Raw genomic sequence first — 17,398 nt, 5'->3', positions numbered from 1 at the left:
ATGCTCCACGAAAGCAGGGACTTTGCTTGTTTACTCTTATGTCCCCAGGCCTAGTCCAGTTTTTGGATATAGTTTTCCTGAATTTGCGGAATGGTGCTAGGCTTATCAGTAAAGCAAGGAGATCTCCATTTTTTCAACAATAACCAGAGTTGTGTTGTCAGTTTTGGTACTATGTGACATTTGCTTTATACAAATACTGTTAACATTAACTCTCTCCCTTATGCAAAGTTCTTTGATTTTTCTCCTTCTACTAGAAAATTTTCTTCTGCAACAATATTGCTTTCATCAAAGATATTGCTAATACGGACTTAAAGGAATCTTAAAGCTGTACTGTGTGTGCTCAGTGCTTCTTGTACCTTCACAGCAGCTATTAAATCCTATTGGAAGCATCTATGGGACTTGTTGAGCCCTGGTGGCAACAGTGGTTAAGATCTCAGCTGGTAACTAAAAGGTCAGCAGTTCAGATTTACCAGCTGCTCTTTGGAAACCCTGTGGGGCAGTTTTACTCTGTCTTACAGGGTTGCTGTGAGTTGGAATCAGCTCAATGGCAATGGGTTTCAAGGGGTATGGTGCTTATAGCACATGACATGCAAGCCGTATTGTATAGGTGTGAAGTTACTGCAAAATAATTACATGGGTACAAGTAGAACCATTTGGTTGATTTTTTTTTTTGTCATAAACAGTTTGAAATGGTCATTCATTTTATGCCAGTCAATTCATTGAAAGTTATAGTTTATGGATTTGTCCTAGTGGAGATTTACTAACTGGCTAGGTTACAGGTCACATTGAAGCAGGCAAACAGTTCCTAGGCAGCATTCTGCATGGCCATAGGCAGTTCCCTGAGCTTTGCTAGAAATTGTACGTAGTGCCTGGATATATGCACACATTGCTTATAATATGTATTTCTAGAATGACTTAAGGAATCTGTCTTTTCACTGACTATATGTTTCATCCCTCATGAGAGTGAGGGTTCTCAAGATAATTGTGAAAAGGCATGAAAAAGTGATTTAAGCTGACCCTCAACTTGAAGGACACTCTAGTGGTGTAGTGGTTAAGAGCTACAGCTGCTAATCAAAAGGTTGGCATTTCGAATCTACCGGCTGCCTCTTGGAAACTGTGTGGGGCAGTTGTACTCTGTCCTGTAGGGTCACCATGAGTCGGAATGGACTCGACGGCAGCAGTTTTTTTGGTCTCATCTGGCAACAGTTGAGATTTGTTACTGTGTGATTTTCAGTACTGTCTTTAGAAATAGTACTGAATTTTAATTTGGGAGGTCTTTTGTTTTGTTGTCTTACAATGCCAGTATTAACAGATTCTTCCATATATGTTCCTAGAATTACTTAAAAATGACTAGGCTAGTGAATACTAAGTTGATGTCTTGTTTGATGTTATCTCTGTCTGACACCATTATTATGGAACATGGGAATGTTCCCTGTTCTGTTAGGATGCTGGCACTTTTACCTTTAAATTGTGATCCTCGATTTTGCTTTTGCCTATTAAGAATGTATGTCATTATCCATGTACAGGCCAGCTTACTATAGAAAAATTAGGTGCTTTTGATAAAGCAAAAAGAAAAAAATCAAATAATTCCACTATTTTTTTACAGAGATAATCACTGCTAACATTTTGGGGTGTATACTTCTAGAATTTTTTCTATGCAGGTATGTTTTTCTGTGAATATATGTTATTAAAAAAAGCTGGGATTATACAGTACATAATTTTCTGAAATGATTTAATAATTCATAGTTTAGTAGTACTAAAATTTATTTAACCGACCACTTATTGTTGCACAGATTTTAATACTATTGTTAGTGCCACGGTGAATTTATTTTTACGTATATGCATGCTCCTTTCTCCTATTATTTCCTTATAATGAATTTTTAGAAATGGAATTGCTAGTCCAAAGATATGTAAATTTCAAAGATATATGATGCATAAAAGTGGCAAAAATACCAAATTATGTCAACCAGAAGTCTATGAGAATGCCTGTTTCCTTACTTTCTTGACAAATTTTCAGTCTTTGCCAATCTGTCTGACAAAAAGTGGTGTTTTAATTTGCATTTCTATGATTTGTTTATATTTGATGCTCTTTTGTGTTTGCCTTTTGTGAATTGCTTATTTGTGTTCCCTGTCATCGTTTGCTTTTTATTTGTAAATAAAATAATTTTGATTATACCCTTTGGGAATTTGTTGAGCTACTATTTACGATCATTACTTTGTATTTTTTCATTAATTATTCAGCACATAACTAATGTGAATCTAGTAGTTTCCAGGGTACTGTCCTTGGTGGGGCTTTGGTGTATTTTTGGGCCTTTCTCTCTGATGATTAATTATAAGCCATTAGGGAAAGGAAACTCATTTTAACATTAAGCTTTAGAAAATATAAATTAAGAAGTCACATGTGCTATGAAATAATATTTTTAAATGAGTGATTGGAGTAGGGCCAATTTTTTTTTTTTTTTGGATTAGCTGGTGAGGCCGACTTGACAGGTCACTGTGTTGCAAGGGATTGGGAAAGTCTACATTAGGCAGCTGGAGTATTGGTAGAGCCTAGCAGTAGGGAATTTACAGAGTTCTAATTTTTTTTTTTAAGTAGCCTGGCTACTTTTAAAGAGGTTTGGTAGTAGATATTAGAAACATAGATGCTAAGAGAATGCTTTATGTAAGGCCTGACTGAAGTGGAACAGGGAAGGACAGGTGAGGACAAGATAGAATTTTGGTGTCAGAGAAGTAGGAGAACCCTATAGGGTAAGATGGAGCCAGGTGTTATAGGAAGAATAAGATACTGTAAAATGTAAAGCTAGGGTTATTATCATCAAGAACAAAGGCCTACAGTTTAAGGGCTAGTGATACTTGTCTCACAGGTTTGTTGTGAGGAGTAATTAAGGTAACAAGAGTAAAAGGCTTAGGCTTGTCCCAGTGTATTGCTACTGCTGTTAATATTACTACTAATGTTGCTATTGCTGCCTGGCTCTGAAGATTGGTAGGAAAGGAAGGGAGACTTCTAGGCAGGTTATTGAGTAAACTATTTGTTTGGGGGAATGAAGCACTTGGACACTTTCTCAAGCCTAGGTTGACTTCTAGTGCTCTCCTCTTTCTTGCTGTAGTCACCAGGAACTCCATTTGTTGTTTGCTCTTAAAGCTGCATCTGTTTACTCTTAGGTATTTTTTTTCCTACAAGTTTGGCTGTGGATTAGGATCTCCCTGTCTTCTCCTTTGCAACTACATAGTAGGAAACTAAGGAGATTAAATGTGTAAGAAGGACTTTCGCTGTCCTTCTTGGTAGTATAACAGTAACTGAATTTATCTTCTATGTAGCCAGTATCAGGATGGCTCCCAGTGATCCCTGCCTTCTGGTATTTACGCCTTTGCGTAATCCTTTTCTACACGTATCAGGGTTGGTCTGTTTGAACAATAGAATATGGTGGAAATGATAGGTCATTTCTGAGGACAGGTTATAAAAGACATTGTGGCTTCTGCCTTCCTCTCAAATTGCTCATTCTGGGAGAAGTTAGCTGCCATGTTGTGAGCAGCCCTATGGGGAAGCTCTTGTGATGAGAAACTGAGGCCTCCTGCCCATAGCCAACAAGGAACTAAGGCTTCCAGCCAACAGTGTGTGAGTGAGCCTTCCAGGAAACAGATCTTCCAGCCCTAGACAAGTTTCCAACCCTAGCCTACTGCCCCACTGACATCTTACCTGCAACCTTATGTGATACCCTGAGCCAGATCCACCCAACCAAGCTCCTCCCTGACTGCTGACCCTCAGAAACTGTATGAAATAATAAATGGTGGTGGTTTTTAAGCCACTAAGTGGGGGGTAATTTGTTATACAGCAATAATACATCCTTCTTTCTTAAGCAATTTGAGAATATATAAAATATGTAAACATTGGTTTTTAGACATTTGACAACAGATAGCACTGGACTGTGATCCCTGAGAGAATCAAAACAAATGAGGTATGCCCTTTGATTTTACCAGCTTACGGTACAGCCTGGAGGCAGTTTATAAGCTGTAGGGCAGGGAGGAAGAACCAAAACAGAGCCCAGTGGTCTGGTTGCCCCATGCTTTCTCATCCCCGCCCCCCGCCGCCCCCAACACCCTCCCAGTAGTGTAGTAATGTGTCGCACTGTCTGGTAATAGTTTATGTTTGCCTCAGTCAGACCTGGTAATAATACATGGGACATTGGACAGAGTCCTTACAAGGCTTCAAGTGATTCTAAGCACATATGAGTCGGAATCGACTCGACGGCACTGGTTTATCCCCTGCTTTTTGAAAGTTTGCTTTATACCACTTCGCTCTTACGAAAGGCCTATATTAGTACCTGTTTTCGCTAACCAAAAGAAATCTGAAGAGGATTTTTGCTTTTATGAAAAAAGGCGAAAGGTGGGAATAGCATTCAGTATTTGTTTTGCAGCGGGCCATTAAAGAGGCAGCGTGCACCCCGTGCAGCGAGATGGCATTGCTAAGCTCCTTCCCTGGGAACTACTGTCAGCATCTCAGCTTTTACTATATGTTAGTATTATTTTAGGCTTTATGTGTCATTTGGTATGATTTGATAGGTTTTTTTTTGAGTCTGGGAATGTCCCTCAATTTTTTTCCCATGTAAGTTAATGGTAATTGCTTCTTTTCTTTACATCATTTCAGCTTATGAAAGATTTCATAGGAATGCTCTACTTTCAGATAGCAGAGCAAACCTGTGACTTAACTGTCTACCAGAACAAAATTCAATGCTATTTAAAGGAAAACAGCACAATTCAGAACCCAACAGTGTAAAATTCACACTGTCATCCAATAAAAAATTAAAATGGCTTTCAAAAAAAGCAGAAAAATATGACTCATAACCAGGACAAAAAATATCAGTTAATGGAAAGAGACCCAGAAATGACAAAGACGTTTGAGTTAGCGACAGAGATGTAAAAAACAGCTGTTATTAAATGCTCTAAATGTTCAAGAAGGGAGGAAAATATGGTAAGGAAAGAAATAGAAGATAAAAACCAAACGAAACCAAACCAAAAAGACACAACTCAAATAGAATGTCTAGAGCTGACAAATATAATACTTGAAATTAAAAAAAAAAGGAAAAAAAATACACACACACTAGATGAGATTAATGGCAGGCAAGACGCTGCAGAAGAAAAGATCAGTGAGCTTGAATATATACAGTAGCAACTAAACAGGGTAAAAAAGACTGGGGAAAAAAGAATAGAGCATCAGTGAGCTATGGAACTGTATCAGGTGGTCTAAGATACATGTAATTAGAGTTCCAAGAGAAAGGTGGGTGAACAAGAAAAATATTTGAAAAAATAATGGCTGAAAAATTTCTAAATTCAGTGGACACTGTAAACTCACAGATCCAAGAAGCTCAATGAACTCAGAGTGGAAGAAGCATGTAGAAACTATACCAAGGAACATCATAATCAAATGGTTGAAAGTGAGTGATAGTTAAAGAAAATATTAAAAGTAGCCAGAAGAAAAGAAGACACATTATGAACAGAGATAAAGAATGACAGCTGACTTTTTGTTAGAAACTGCAAGCTAGAAGAGAGTGGAGTAACATCTTTGAAGTACTGAAAGAATTAAAACTTGTTGACCTAGTATTCTGTTCCCACTGAAAAACTTCAAAATGAAGTGAAATAAAAACTCTAAATAAGCAAAAGCTTAGGGAATTCATTGTCAGACCTGCACTACATGAAGTTTTGAAGGCAGTACTTTAGGCAAAAGGAAAATAATAACAGATCAAAATTTGGTTCTATGGAAAGGAATGAAGAGTGCAGAAAATGGTAAAATATAGTGTAAATATAAAAGACAGTTACTTAATTTTTAACCTTTTTAAAAGATAATGAATTTAAAGTAAAAATCATAAAAATACCTTGTGGGGTTATAACTTATAAGGGGAAAGGTGAGAGTATGATTATACCATATGTGAAGTGGTATAATTATTTGAAGATAGACAGTGTAAACTTTAGAACAACCACTATAAAATAAAATAAAGAAAAATAAGTCAGTGGGGAGATAAAATGGAATACTAAAAAAATAAGAAGGAAAGTAAAGATGAAAAAGGAACAAATAACAGATGGGACAAAAAATAGCAAGATGATAAATTTAAATCTAACTATATTGATAATTATTAAGTTTAAATGATTAAATACTCCAGTTAAAAGGCAAAGATTATCAGATTGGATAGAAAAACAAGGCCCAACTGTATGATGTCTATAAGAAACCCACTTTAATATAAAGACACAGATAAAAAAAAAGTAAAAGGATGGATGGGGACTTCTACATCTGGCTATATGGAGTAACGGATCGTATTTATCCTCCCCCTGAAAAAAATCCCTTTTCTTCCTTAAAAAGACAAAATACATTGGGAAAAAACAAAACAAAAACAAGATACTGGACATTAGGAAAAGAAGGTCAGTGACACATGAGAGATAAGAAACAGACATGACCCCTACAATTACTCTGGCTTACTGCCTTGAGAGAGTTTCCAGGATGTTGTGGAAGAAATGGGAACTGAGGCGAGGAGCCTGGCAGGCTCCCTGACTTGAGGTGATGTAGCAGCTCTGGACCAAGCTAACAAATTATAAAAGCAGGACTTGAAAGGAGTAAATTGTTGCCAGTTACCTAACTCCATTCCAAAAAAAGTTTTAAGATTTATAGGAATAAAAGTACGTATCAACAACAAGGTAAAATTTACAATGTGTGTCATCCAGTCAAAGGATACTAGGCATGCAAAGAAGCATGAGAACACAACCCGTAATGAGATTAATAAATCAGTCAAAACTGACACACAACTGACACACATGGTAGAATTAAGAGAGGTCGTTAAGGCAGGTACTAAATGGTATTCCATATGTTCAAAAATTTAAGCAGAGATATGAAAGATATAAAAGATATCCAGATTGAACATGTAAAGGTGGAAACTCTGACATGAAAAATGCACAGGATGAGATTAATGGCAAATTAGACAGAAAAAAAGATTAGTGAACTTGAAGGCATAATAATATGAATAGCCTCCAGAATGAAACACAAAGAGAAAAAAGGTTTCAAAAAGTAAAGAGCCATCAGTGAGCAGTGGGATAACATCAGGCAACCAAATATATGAGTAGTTGGAGTTTCTGAAGAAGGTGGGATACAGAAAAATGTATTTTGAGAAATAATGGCCAAAAACTTTCCAAACTTAATGAAACCGTAATTCCACAGATCAAGCAGCTCAATGAACCCCAAGTACGATAAACTTAAAACTGAACCAAGGTACACCATAATTATATTGTTGTATGCAAATGATATAGAGAAAATGTTAAAAGCAGCTAGAAAAAAGGCATGTTTATATTAAGTGCAGACAAGCAAAGATAAAGATGACGTTAGATTTCTTGTCAGAAACAATGCAAGCAGGAAAACAATGGAGCAGCATCTTTAAAACACTGAAAGATAAAAATCATCAACCAAGAATTCTGTATCTGACAGAAGTACCTTTCAGAAGCATAGGTGAAATAAAGATGTTTTCAGACACACAAAAATTGGAAGAATTCATCCCTAACATGCCTCCACTACAAAAAATTTTAAAGAACATCCTTCAGGCAGCAGGGAAACGATTCCAGATGGAAATATGGATCTACAAAAAAAAAAAAAAAAGCCCCAGAAATGGTAACTACTTGGGTAAATATATGATTTTTTTTTTCTTACTGTTTAAATTTCTTTAAAAGATAATTGACTGTTTAAAGCAAAATTATTAGCAGTGTACTGTGGAGCTTATAACATACTAACGCAAAATGCATGGTAACAATGGCATAAAGACTGGGAGGGAGAAATGGAAGTATACTATTTTAAGATTCTTATGTTCTGAATGAGATGGTATAGTATCACTGGAATGTAGAACTGTGATAAGGTAAAGATGCATACTGGAAACACCAATGTAGCCATTAAAATAGCAAAACAGAGTCAGAACTAATAAACAAAAAATAAAATAAAATCATAAAGAAATAATTGATTAATTCAACAGGAGGTAAGAGTGAAAAAGGGGATAAAAACCAGATGGTTCAAATATAAAAGAAATAGCAAGGTGATAGACTCCAGCTTAAGCATATGAGTAATCACATTAAATATAAATAGCCTGAATGTCCAAATTAAAAGGCTGAGATTGTCAGATTGGATAAAAAGGTAAGCTGAACTATGTACTTATCTATAAGAAACCAACTTTAAATATAAAGATACAAATAGTTTAAAAAGTGAAAAGATGGAAAAAGATATACCATGCCAACCCTAGCTAAGAAACCTGGAGTCATTATCTTAATATCAGAAAAAAGTAGAGTTAGTGCAAGGGATATTACCAGGAGCAAAGAACATCATTTCATAATGATAAAGGGGTCAGTTAATCAAGAGGACGTAAGAGTCGTAAACATTTATGCACCTAATAACAGAGCTTCTAAGTACATGAAATAAAAGTTGACAGAAATGCGAGGAAAAATTGAGAAATCCACAATAATAGGCACTTCGGTATCCACTCTCAATAATTTATATGACAAATTGGCAGAAAATCACCAAAGACATAGACTACGTAACACTATCAACCAACTGGACCTGATTGCATTTATAGAACACTGCATCCAAGAAGAGCAGAGTACACATTTGTTCACATATTCACACAGAATACTTACCAAGATAGACATATTCTGGACCATAAAACAAGTCTTTCAAATTCAGAAAGATTCAATTAAATTAAAGTTAAATTAAGTGCAGAAGGATTCAAGTCATACAAAAGCTGTCCTCTGACTGTAGTGAAATTAAATTAGAAATCGTTAACAGAAGGATCCTTGTAAAATCCCCAAATATTTGGAAACTAAATAACTCATTTAGAAATAAAAGAAATCAAAATGGAAATTAGAAAATATTTTACACTAACAAAAATAAAAATATAAAGTCTCAGAAGATGCAGCTAACGCAGTACTTAGGGAGAAATTTACAGTGCTGCATGCCTACATTGTAAAAGAAGGTCATAAATAAATGACCTTTGCTTCCACTTTAAGAAACTGGAAAAAGAGAAGCAGATTGATTCCCAAGTAAGAAGTAAGGAAATAATAGATATTAAAGCAAAAATCAATTAAAAAAAATGAGAAAACTAGTGAAATCCAAGCTGGTTGGTTGCTTAAGATCAGTAAAACTGATAAACCTCTAGGCAGACTGATGAGTAGAAAAAACGGGGGGGGGGGGGCAGGAATACAAATTAGTAGTATCAGGAATGAGAGAAATGACATCATGACATTGTCAGATATAAAAGGATCATTAGGGAATATTATGAATAATTTTGTGCTAATGAATTTGACAGCTTCTGTGAAATGGACAAATTCTTTGAAAGACAAGTACCAGAGCTCATTCAGGAAAAAGTAGACAACCTGAATAGCCCTTATTAATGTTAAAGAAATTGTAATTCTAGTTTAAAACCTTTGCACAGAGAACTCTATGTCCAGCTAGCTTCCCTGATGAATTCTATTAAACATTTAAGGAATTAAAAAATATTGCTCCTACACAAACTCTTAAAATACTGAAATGGAGGGGATATGTCCTAAGGCCTACGATGCATGCATTACCTGGAAACCGGAACCAGACAAAGACTTTACAAGAAAATTATAGACCAACATTCTTCATGAACAGAGATACAAATATCTGAACAAAATTTTAACAAATCTAATTCAACAATATGTTAAAATTATAATATGTCACGGCCAAGTAGGGTTTATCTCAAGAATACAGGGTTGGTTTAGCATTCTAAAAGCTAATCAATGTAATTTACCATTTTAACAAACCAGTATGTAAAAAACACATGATCATCTCAATACATGCACAATATATTATTTGACAAAATTCAACATCCATTCCTAATAAAAATCCACAACAAACTAGGAATAGAAGTAAACTTCCTCAACCTGATAGTGGGCATCTGTAAAAAACCCGCTTAGCTGCCGTTGTACTTATTGGTGAAAGACTGAACACTTCCTTTCTAAAATCAGGAACAAGACAGAAGAGATGTCCACTTTCACCATTCCTATTCAACATTTTCTAAATCCCTGCAGGGTTTGTTTATTTATTTTGGGGAAATAGACAAGCTGATTCTAAAATTCATACAAAAATACAAAGGACTTAGAATGGCCAGAGTAACTGAAAAGAGAAAAGTGTTAGGCTAATACCACCTGATGTCAAGAATTATTATAAAGAAGCATAGCATTGGCAAAAATATGTACAAATAGTGAAACAGATGGCCCAGAAATAGACCCATTTGTACATAGATAACAAATTTTTTGACAATGCTATGAAGACAATTGAATGGAGAAATTGTAGCCTTTTCCACAAATGATCCTGGAACAATTGGATATCCACTTAAAAAAATGAAGCTGGATTCATGACTTCTACCATATTAAAAAATTAACTCAAAATGACTCTTAGACCCAGATGTTAAACCTAAAACTATAAAGCCTTCTAGAAGAAAACATAGGAGAAAAATCTTTTTGAGACCTCAGTTAATGATTTCTTAGATACAACACCAAAAGGACAGTCCGTAAAAGAGCAAAATCTCCTGCTTTCCCACAGACTGTAAAGAATGTAAAGAGAAGCTGCAGACTGGAAGCAAATCTTTGCAAGCTTGTATAGCATACTTACAAATGACTTGTATCCAAAATATATAAAGCGCCTGTAAAATTCAACAATAAAAAAAAAAACCCAATTAAAAAATGCGTAAAAAATTTGGATAGACTCTTTATCAGAGGAGATAGAACCCAAAACCAAACCCAGTGCTGTCAAGTCGATTCTGACTCATAGTGAGCCTATAAGACACAGTAGAACCGCCCCATAGAGTTTCCAAGGAGTGCCTGGTGGACTTGAACTGCCAACCCTTTGGTTAGCAGTCATAGCACTTAACCACTACGCCACCAGGGTTTCCAGAGAGGAGGTACGGATAGCAACTAAGCAAATGAAAAGATGTTCACCATATTAGACATTAGCAAAATGCAATTTAAAACCACAGTGAGATACCATTACACACCTATTAGAATGGCTAAAATTAAAAAAGACTGACCATACCAAATGTTGATAAGGATAAGGAAGAATTGGAACTCTCATATATTATGATGGGAATGTAAAATTGTATACTTTGGAAAACAATTTGACAATTACTTAAAAGGTTAAGTGTATGTTCACCTTATGATCTAGCTATTCCTCTACTAGGTGTTTACTCAGGAGAAAAGGAAGTACATGTCCATAGAAAGACTTGTATATGGATGTTCATATCAGCTTCATTTTTAATAGCCAAACACAGGAAACCATCCAAATGTTCATCAAGAGGTGAATGGATAAACAAATTTGCATGCCCATACCATGGACTATGACTCAACAATGAAAAAGGAATGATCTACTGATACATGCAGCAACATGGATGCATCTCAAAATAATTACGCTGAGTGAACGAATCCAGACAAAAGAGTACATACTATATGATTCCAGTTATTTTAAATTCTAGAAAATGGAAACTACCAATAGTGACAGGAAACACACTAATGTTTCCTTGAGAATGATGAGGGGTTAGGGAGTGGCTGGAGGGAAACCAAAACCAAACCAACCCAGTGCTGTTGAGTCGATTCCTACTCATAGCAACCCTATAGGACAGAGTAGAACTGCCCCATAGAGTTTCCAAGGAGTGCCTGGCGGATTTGAACTGCCAGCCTTTTGGTTAGCAGCTGTAGCACTTAACCACTATGCCACCAGGGTTTCCGGTAGGTGGGAAGGATTACAAAAAAACATGAGGAAACTTCTTTGGAGTAATTGAGATGTTCACTATCTTGATTGTGGTGATGATTTTGTGCATTGACACATATGTCAAAACTAATAAAATTGAGCACTTTAAATGTGTACAGTTTATAATATATGACATATCTCAATAAAGCTGCTTTTAAAGCTTGAAGGACGGAAAAAGATATGCAGTGTAATCAATCAGGATTGGGTTTTTGTTTTAAACGTGGAGACAGTTAAGATCGTATAATTTTTTTGGAAGATAAGATTACGGAGTTTGTACTTTCAAGCATATGCTGCTCTGTTCAACATATTCACCCTGGAAGGGTATTACTGCTCAAAGCATTTTTGAGATCCCTAAAGCATTTGAAATTACTGTGGTTGAGCAAATTAATAAGGTCTCAGAAAAAAACATTGGAAATCCGTCACTATGACGAATATAAATACAAGGTTTTAAGCAACTTAACAGGGCTGAATGATGTCCCCTACAAAAAGACAGTTACCGTTATTTGTGAATGAACTCTGAAGGAACAGTGGTGTTATAGGTTGAATTGTGTCTCCCCAACATGTGTGTTGTACATCCTAACCTCTGTTTTTGTGATTATAATCCCCTTTGGGAATGGGTTGTCTTTGTTATGTTGATGAGGCAGGATTAGTGTAGGGTGTATCTTGAGTCTACCTCTTTTGAGATATAAAAGATTAAGTGCAAACTGGAGAAATGGGGGAAGAGAGGTGCCAAGCCCATGAAGATTGTCCCGGATCAGAAGCTGAAGAGACAAGGAGACAAGGACCTTCCTTAACAGCAGACAGAGAAAGCTTTCCCCTAGAGCCAGCATCCTGAATTTGGACTCCTAGCCTAAACTGTGAGAAAGTAAATTTCTGTTTGTTAAAGCCATCCACTTTGGTATTTCTGTTACAGCAGCACTAAATAACTAAGACAAGTAGGAATACTTTGAAATGAATAAACAGTATTAAGATTTCTTGTGTAAAGAGCTAAACAATATTTCTTGAAGTTCCAAAAAGTAATGTCGTAGAAGTCTAGCTAGTGCTTTTCATAGGAGCAGGTCGAAAAATATTGGAGGAAATGTTAGTGATTTTATCTAAAAATGGGAATGTGTTCCTGCAAGTTGAGTGGATTTTCTTCTAGGAGAAAGTGCTATTTTCTTGTAGGTTATAACATTGGGTTGATGGATGCTAATAAAAGCAAAGGTGATCTCAGGAGTATGCCTCTTCATCTTTTTGTTTAAATTACCATATTTCTGTTTTTTGCCTCTGTTGAAACAGTTTATTGTGCTGGAGGAACACATGAGTTTTGAAATCAGACAAACCTGAAGTTAGCTGACTAACTTTCTAAACATGCATAACAGCTATTCCAAAATGTTGTTTTCCTTCCCCTTCTTTCACCTAAGGAGCCCTGGTGGTACAGTGATTAAGTGCTCAGCTGCTAACTGAAAGGTCAGAGGTTTGAACTCACCGTTTGCTCTGTGGGAGAAAATATGGCAGTCTGCTTCAGTAAAGATTTGCAGCCTTGGAAACCCTATGGGGCACTTCTCCTTTGTCCTGTAGGGTTGCTGTGAGTCGGAATCATCTTGATGGCAGTGGTATTTTGTTTTTCTTCCATCTAAATTTCTTCTTTAGATCAGTAATAGTAATAAAATAAGTGTAGGACACCACTTTTTTTCAGTTTTATTTAATTGGCAAGATTTGGAAAGATACATAACAATTCAAGATGTTTGTTAAATACCCATGAGGTTTGATACATATTCTAGGATCTCTCTTACATGAATTACCTTTAAGATACATGAAAATTGATAAACTAAGAGGCCATACTGTTAAAATCCCAAGATGGCTTCTTTGGAAAAATTGGAGATTGTAGGCATGACATTTAAGACGTGTTTTGAATCAGGTTCTTGAGAGTCTTCTATTTTTCAGAATCATAGTGGCACTGTTAAGACTTTAGAAAGGACAATAGCAATTAGAGCTTAAGACTTTTACGTTATAAACCATTACCTACTTTTGGCTTTTCAAAATAATTTTTAAAGTGTAAAAGAAACATGTTTGTTGTAAAAAAGCAAAACAATACAGTACTTCAAAGTAGAAAGTGAGAATCCCACCTCCTGCAGTCCCAGTTCTCCTTTTAAACATACACGTTTGGTTTAAAGAAAATAAAAATAAGATCAAACAATAAGCGGTGCAACTTTTTGCATTCAGTATTTTGTAATGTTTTCCTATGTCAGTACATAGGCAGTGCACCTCATTGTAGCTTATTTAACCAATCCATTATCGTTGGGTAAATATTTAGCTTGTTTATAGTTCTTGCTGTTACGGTCTTGCTATCCAGATTGTCATTGGACGTATCTTATGTGAGTGTGCCTGTAGAATGAGAACCTAGATGTAGAAGTACTGTTTTAAAGATAAGTACAATCAGAACTGATCACTCTTGCCAGATTGTCCACCAAAAAGTTTCCACCAATTTACATTTGCACCAAGGGAGTTTGCACCCATTTCTCCCCATCCTTACCATTACGTATATGATCATTTTTTTTATCTTTATCAGCATAATAGGGCAAAATTATATCACTGAAATTCAAATTTTTATTTTAATCTCTAATATTAATTTTTGAACAGATATGTTTACTCAGTGAATTATACAAATTGATTATATATATCATTTGCCCTTTTTTAATTAAAAAAATTGATTTTTTTCCTCTATCTTATGGATGTTAATAATTTCTCTTCACCTATGTTGCAGATATACCTCTCTTCACCACCCCTCGCCAGTTTATTGTGTTTTAGCGTTTATAGTGTCTTTTGCTCTGCAGAAGTCTTACGCATCTATGTTGTTAAATTGGTCAGTTTTTCCTTTATGACTTCTAGGTTTATTTTCTTATCTAGAAAGGCCTATTTTACAGGATTATGACAAGTATTTTGCCATCTTTTCTGTGTTTTTATATTTTTATATTGTCTTTTATGGAATTTACCTTTGTGTTTATATGAAGTAGTAGCTTAGACTTTTTTTCTAACGGATAGACAGTTATAATAGAACAATTTGGCCCTTGGGTAGTTACATGAGTGTTTTTTTGGACAGTGTTAGGATAAGGCCTAACCTGAAGTTCGAAGGTCTGTTTTAGTGATAGCTGTGGACAGATAATCATGTTTCTCCTAGAAGGCAAGAGCCCACGAAAGGTAAACTCCTTTGCTCTTTTGACTGTTTTCTTCCTCTTTATTTTACTTGGGAATTACAATGTGTTCTCCCCAATAGGAGGGCATAGGGAAAGGGAGGCCAGCAAAGAGACATGAAAACTCTCTCCGAGTCATAGCTGGGACCAGGGATAGAAAGAGATTCTTCTGTGGAGAGATTTGCCTTGATACTTTTATCAGTCGGGGTTCTCCAAAGAAACATAACCAATAGGGTATACATTTGTGTGTGTGTGTATACATACATACGGAAATCCTGGTGGTGTAGTGCTTAAGAGCTGTGGCTGCTTACCAAAAGGTTGGCAGTTCGAATCCACCAGGTGCTCCCTGGAAACCATATGAGACAGTTCCACTCTGTCTTATAGGGTTGCTATGAGTCGGAATAGACTTGATGGCTGTGGATTTGGTTTGGGTTTTATACATATGTACACAAGCCAAAAACCCAAACCAGTTGCTGTTGAGTTGACTATGATGCTTCATAGGGTTTTCAATATCTGGTTTTTCAGAAGTAGATTGCCAGGCCTTTCTTCTGGAGTGCCTCTGGGTGGACTCAACCCTCCAAGCTTTTGGTTAACAACCGAATGTGTTAAACATTTGTACCACCCAGGGAGTTCACATATATACCTGCATATACATACATATATACATACATATGAGAAGAGATGAGATGGATTTTAAGGAAGTGGCTCACATGGTTCTGGGGCCTGGCAAGTCTGAAATCTGTAGGAGCGGCTGGCAGGCTGGAAACTCAGGAGAGAGTTGATGTTGCTGTTGTAATTTTGAAATTTGTCGGACAGGCGAGCAGGCAGGCTGGAAACTCAGATAGGATTTATGTTAGTCTTGAGGCAGAATTTGTTCTCTAGGAAACCTCATTTTTTTGCTTTGAGGACTTCAGCTGGTTAGATCCAGCCACATTGTTGAGGGTAATCACCTTTACTTAGCATGAACTGATTATAAACATAACTCACATCAACAAAATATCTTCACAGCAATATCTAGACTAGTGTTTGACCAAACAACTGGCACCATAGTCTAGCCAAGTTGATGCATAAAATTAAATGTCGTAGCTACATTGCAGGCTAGATTTTATTTTCTAAAAAGATGTTATTTTTAAGTCCTGTCTTAGGAAACTTTTGGTGTGTTAGTGAATTCTGATCACATTTTTTTTTTCCTGCTATTAACCTCCCATGCATTTTATATTTTGCTAATGATCTACGTGCATTTTCCAGAATGTGCTCTGTTTTATGTGCTTTCTTATGCGTCTGTGCTCTTTGGAGAAGCTTGAAATGTCTTCTAACTCTCTTGTTAGCTTGGTGAATTCCTATTTTCCTTAACTAATCTAATCACCACCTCTTAAACCTGCCTTCCTATACCTCCTTACCCTAAAGGGTCCAGTACCAACCTTATTTATAGCACTTACCATATTATAGTTTATTGTATTTATCTATTATATGTGTCTGTTTCTTTTAATAGATTGTGAGCTTCTTGAAGGCAGGGGCAGGAATTTTGTCTCTTCGTCAAATACTAAGCTATAGTATTTTGGTAAGAAGATTCAAGTCCCAGAGATTCCAAGAAATTTTCTAACTATATAGAAATAAACTGGTTAGAATATATATATATATATATTTTATTGTGTATGCAGATACTGTTATTAATATATCTATTTTACCAATGTTTCATATTAAAGTTGTGGAGAGTTAGGAATTTTTCAGTGGAAACTTAGAAATTTATCTTAAGTCAGTAGAAAAAAATAATAAATACATTCTTTTCACAGAATATTAAAGAAGTGTATCCATTTAGTATAATAAAATCAACTTATTCTCACAGGGTATTTCAACCTAGAGTATTTTTATTTAGAAAACTATGAAAAAAAAGTAATGTTGATAAAACCATGTCACTCTTTTCATATTTGGTGCTAGTTTGCTTTTACAAATAATTGTAATCAGGATAATAATGGATTCTTAATCTTACTTAATAGTATCTTTCATCATCGATTCAATCCATACAATCACCCAGTGAGATAAAACAAGTATTATCTCTATTTTACTGTTGAGGAAAGTGAGACTTAACTTTTTCAAGGTCTCATAGACGTGAATAAGTGGCAGAGGTAACCCCAAAGAGGCTCGTGACCCACATATAGTAGTTGCTCTCTCAAAATAGCAAAGTCTTAGCTTATGAAACTTACTACCATTAATTTTTGTTTACTTCTAAAGTAGGCACCTGTGATTCCAGCCACAAAATTGACTTAAGTATTACAGAATATCTTCAGTGAGGATGTTCTTAGATCTCTAGATATGATTTACAAAATAGATTAACAAATAAACAGATACATTATACTTATGTAACATTACATATATCTTTTTTACATTGTTAACTTTTATAAAAACATATATGTTTATGTATCTTGATTTTTATAGATCAGTT

General features: G+C 35.6%; 1 protein-coding gene across 14 annotated transcripts in view; it reads left to right on the top strand.

Annotated features, from left to right (window-relative positions):
- Positions 1-17,398, top strand: part of STAU2 (staufen double-stranded RNA binding protein 2) — a 362,398-nt gene that overhangs the window by 16,061 nt on the left and 328,939 nt on the right. For 4 of the 14 annotated variants that reach the window (XM_064267825.1, XM_064267828.1, XM_064267836.1 and 1 more), the window contains exons 3-4: positions 1,607-1,661; positions 16,448-16,516. The exons of 8 other annotated variants lie outside the window; for them this stretch is intronic. The gene's annotated coding sequence lies outside the window, so the exon portion shown is untranslated. The remainder of the gene's footprint in view (positions 1-1,606; positions 1,662-16,447; positions 16,517-17,398) is intronic. 2 more of the 14 variants (XM_064267827.1, XM_064267829.1) reach the window with 1 other exon arrangement.

The sequence above is a fragment of the Loxodonta africana genome, chromosome 14 (assembly GCF_030014295.1).
Source record: "Loxodonta africana isolate mLoxAfr1 chromosome 14, mLoxAfr1.hap2, whole genome shotgun sequence".
Taxonomy (NCBI): domain Eukaryota; kingdom Metazoa; phylum Chordata; class Mammalia; order Proboscidea; family Elephantidae; genus Loxodonta; species Loxodonta africana.
Note: the sequence above shows the minus strand (reverse complement) of the source record. Positions and strands in the feature narration are given on the sequence as shown.